This window comes from Montipora foliosa, chromosome 12 (genome assembly GCF_036669935.1).
Source record: "Montipora foliosa isolate CH-2021 chromosome 12, ASM3666993v2, whole genome shotgun sequence".
Classification (NCBI taxonomy): domain Eukaryota; kingdom Metazoa; phylum Cnidaria; class Anthozoa; order Scleractinia; family Acroporidae; genus Montipora; species Montipora foliosa.
The window spans coordinates 6128204-6133203 of NC_090880.1; positions in this window are offsets into that span (position 1 = coordinate 6128204).

Below are 5000 nucleotides of genomic sequence, written 5' to 3' on the forward strand. Positions count from 1 at the left end.
TGAAATTTAATCGCTGATTGTTTCCACACAGGTCCGCACTATTCAAGCGGACGAGGACGAAAATACTGCTCAATTTTCACGAAAGTAAAGGAAAAGAACTTTAAAAACATGCATTCACTTTGAACTTAAGTTCGTAGGGTAATAAAAACATTAAAAAGAAACAGCCCCATTAAATTTACGCAACGGTTCGTCCTCGAGTTTTCCAAACTTTCAGCCACTAGTCTACTCGATCAGCTACCTTTTCCAGAGCGTTTCCATCCTCCCGATCACTTCTCTTTGAAGTTTCATGATGATACGGAAATAAATATGCCATTCTTTTGCCGGCCTGGAATTTTTTCTTCGGCGTTTTTGTCGCCATGTTATTTTAACTGTTGCTTGGAAAATATGTATGACAGTCAAGTACACTAGTGCACGACTGATAAAACATCGCGAATATCAGTCGAGCAGTAGTCTACTTGGCTCATAAATATTTCAAATCGATTTTGACTGAACATGATCTTCTCTGATCCAACGCTGTGCAAAACTTATTGTCAACGGTTTTTGCAAAGGTTTTAAAACCTCAACTGCTCGAAGTAATGCCTGACATATTACAGTTGCGTTACCTGCGCAGTAACGTTGCGCACAAACAATTAGCGCGAACGTCCTTAAGTTAGGGCAACTTAAGGTCCCTGAGTAGGCCTATGTCCAGTCAGTTTTTAATTTATTTCAGTTACTCTCATCGTTCGAAAAGTGCTCTGGCCTAAAAATAAATCAGGCAAAATCAGAAATGCTATGGCTTGGCACTATGCGCCATAGGAAAGACGCAATTGGTAACCTCCAAAGTAGCGATGATCCTGTTTATGCGCTCAGAGTGCATTTTGCTTACAATATTGAATTGTCCTATAAGAAAAAATTCTTTGACAAATTAAGTTCCCTAAAAGAAAACCTTAAGTGTCTGGTCCCGAAGAGACCTATCTATATACGGTAGAATAAATATTGTTAAAACATTAGCCCTCTCCAAATTAAACTTGTATTCATCTCCAGCGTTATGGAGAGGTTAATAAAATAGTGTTCGATTTTATCTGGAAGCAAAAACCCGCTAAGATAAAAAAGACAACCCCCATCAAGAACAAAGCAGATGGCGGTCTTGGTATGAAAAAAATTGTTGTTTTCGATAAGGCTTTGAAACAAACTTGGGTTAAACGGCTGTGCTCCGCCTCAGACGCACCATGGAAGTATATTCCAAATCGTTCCTCACTACTGTTAGTGGCACTGGCCTCTTTCAATGTAATTACGACTACAACCTTCTTGATCTTACTGGCCATCTTCCGGAATTTTACAAACAAATTATTCATCATTGGAAAGGAATTGTGTCTACGACACCTCACAGCAAGACCGAAATATTGTCTCAGATAATATCGAACAACAAATTCATTATGATTGGAAAAAATCTGCCTCATTGGCACTGAGCAGGGATAAAGCAAATTTCAGACCTTTTTGACGAGCATGAAAATTGCTTCCTGTCTTTTTCTTGCCTTGCGTAATAAATATACGTTAACTTGCAACTTTTTACAATATCATGGCCTTATATCCACGATCCCGCAAAGTTGGAAGAAGCTCCTTCACGTTGACTCAGGCGACTCTACTACACCTTCGCCGCCAATCTGTACTATAACGTGCAAGATGTTTTGTGACAAACTGTTAACCCTCGAAAATCTTCCTCCTGCCACCTCAGAAAAAAAAAACTCTTATCGCACGGTATCGCAAAGGAGAATTTAAATAAAATTTATCTTCTGCCGTTCAAAGCCACAAAATAAGTTAAATTGCTAATATTCCAGCACAAAATTATACACAATATTTTAGCCATAAACAGTATTCTACACAAAATGAAGAAGGTTACCTCCCCGTCCTGCCCTTTCTGTCTTTCTGATAGTCAAAACATACGCATCATTTGTTTATTAGCTGCCCGCAAGCATCTTCTTTTTGGGGTAAGTTCCAAATTTGGTATTCTACTGTAAGTAATGGGCATATACTTCTCTCCGAACCAGAGATATTATTTGGAGTTACTCGTCCCTGTACGCCCGCTTGACCCTCAACCATCTCATAATACTAAGAAAATATTTTCTATACATCAATGCGCTAAATAATACTAAATTCGTTTTCAGCGACTTTATCTCATTGGTGCATAATAAAATGGAAACAAATATACATTGCGGCCACGCTGAATGGTCAAAGGGAATTTCGGCAGAAGTGGAAATTCTTTCTCACTAGTTAAGGCGTGCCTATCAAGTAGTTTTGCTGCGAGTTCTTTTTTTTTCTTTCCTGTAAGTAATAACAGTATATCGTAAGTCTTCAAGTAGCAATCACCGTAAAAAGCTTATGTGAACATCGAACATGTAATGCTTAGATTGCAGCACCGTATGTAGATAGTGTAATGTGTAGATATGTAAAGGTGTAGTTTGTGTTCTGTAAAATAAAATAAAATAAAATAAAATAAAATAAAATTGGTTGCGGACCAATCAGAAGAGTTGCGGTCATCAGACCCAATCTTATTGTCCATTCAGTATTTGGCTGGAAACGGTATTTTGAATTTATATAACGCCGTAAACTGGTTGGCCAAGGCTAAACAAGAGAGATTGACACTTGTGGGCTATGGACAATGAAATCGGCGAGAAATTTGATTTATCGCTGGCACAGGCAGAAGTCAAATTCCGCAACATAAGAACTGCATATGGTTTTTATCTGAAGCGGTTTAAGACGATTCCTTCTAGATCTTCATGAATATTTTTCGAACCCAATACCGATGTTTCCTTCGGTTTTGAAGCTGAAGATGTCGTCCCTTCAGGACTAAAAGACGAAATAAATTTGCTGGCAGCAAAATTTCCTCCTCGATGTCCGCTACGTTGTTTTCTGCTATTTTCCCGCGAGCACAACGCGCGTGTAAATTTGACATTTCCGCAGACCGAAATATATGGCTACAGTCGGCTCTTAATATAAATAATGTAGGACAAGTATGAGGACTATCCGTTTCATCTAGAAAATGGACTAAATTCGGTCATTTTTAGTGTGATTGCTTTTTCAATTTGCATGCACGGCAAATGGGAGATGAGGTGAACATGGATTAAAAGCAGTGTCAATTTTGAAATTTGGTCAACAGGAACCTTTATCCCTTTAAGTTTGAAAATTGGTAGTTGTGATTTCGTTTGAGAATGGCCCGTTCTCCTTGAGTTAGCCATTGTTTTCAGCCCACCACTGAATAACAATAGACCTGTCATACGAAACAAAAGCCATTATGAAAAATCGCTCATTCGAAACATCCATAACCACCGCGAATTTTAACACTGCAGTGAGTATTAGTTGTCCAACACGATCTCTTCCTCAAATGAAGGATTATCCTTCATTAGTATAAATACACAGGTGATTATACAAAATCGCGCGCTCTCATTGGCTCGCTATCTCGGATTATCAGCCGATAATCACCTCGACGGACAAAATGGCTGCCAGTAGTCGTTTTGCCACTGTAAGTGAAGATGATTTCAAAATGAAATGTTTTTTTTCCCTCTTTTTTGAAATAATCACCTGTGTATTTATACTAAAACAATAGGGACTTTAAGCAAATCACTACGGCTGGCGCTAATACGGCTGCCGGAAGTAAATTTCTCCGAAAATGAAACACTGCGCATGTACGTCGGTTGCATCCAGCCGTAGTGTGAAATCTGACTACGTGAGTCGCGATGTTTTGCCGTAGTGGCTACTACGTCGGGTTTATTTCGCTTCTCTGGCCCTTTTCAACGGACATCTCGGCATTTTAAGAATTCTGTTGGATACTATATCCTTTAAAGTCAATTTAAGTCAAGGATTGTGTCAAGGTTGCCTCTCATAAGCTTGTAAATCCGTATTATGAACTTACGATAAGTTTTGGCAAAGGTGTTGGAATGGCGATGTGAGTTCCAGCACGCGGTTGTTTTTCTTCGGTTAAGTTTGCTTTGAGGATTTAGCGAAGATGTTTTATATCTGGATACTATACGATGCTATTTTGCTTCTTTGAGTATAGATACATGTGTGTTTTTCACTCGATATTCTTTGAGATATTTGTCTCTGAAATTGTATCTTTCATCCATCAAATTGTTGTTATTGTACAAGGTGTATAGCATTTGCTTTAACTCAGAAATAATCTGTTCGTCCTAGCATGGCGAACAACGGCCATCGTCCTTTCAGCGAAGCCATTTGAAGGTAAGAAACTAAATAAAAGAGACTTTAAACACCTTTAGCCCATGTTTCCTTGTATTTTGCTTTGCTAAACTTAAAATTTAGCAGACCACCCAGACGTAGTCTCCCCAGACCTTTTCAGTCACGGCAGCCGTAGTAGCACCATCCGTAGTGATTTGCTTAAACTCCCTAATTATTCACTCCCTACGGAGTGAATAATGCTTGATCCAAACAAAACAAAATGGCCGGCGTAATCTCGCCAGCTTTTATGAATCGGAAATATTGAGAATACAAGATGATGCTGTGCTACAGAAGACAAAGAAGATCACAAAATTTGGCCTGAAAGTTTTCAAAGGTAAGAGAAGAGTGTTCTACTTCGTTTTTCTAGATAATTATTGCTGAAAATTAAACAATCTTCACGCCAACCATTTGTTTCACTCGGAGTAATTCTCTCTTGTAGGGCTGGTCACCCACCAAAACGAATTTCTTAGTGAAATCGAGGAATTAAAAAATGTTTAAGAAAGTTCCACAAGGTTGCAAGAAAACAAGACGGATTATTTTACAACAAACTAACGCTCACCTCAATTAGAGCCACCATTTCATGTGGATCCTTTACTCCGAGATAGCGAACCAATCAGATTGCTTGAAACACCAAGATCACTGAGTGAGTTTATACTAATTTCAATTTCCATTTCAAATGAACCTCAAAAACTTTGATAGAACGGTGAAAATGTTTTAACAAGCAGACTTTCGATTAAGATTGCTGATTTAAACGGTGCTAAATGACCATTTTGCTGTTTGTGACGAGAATT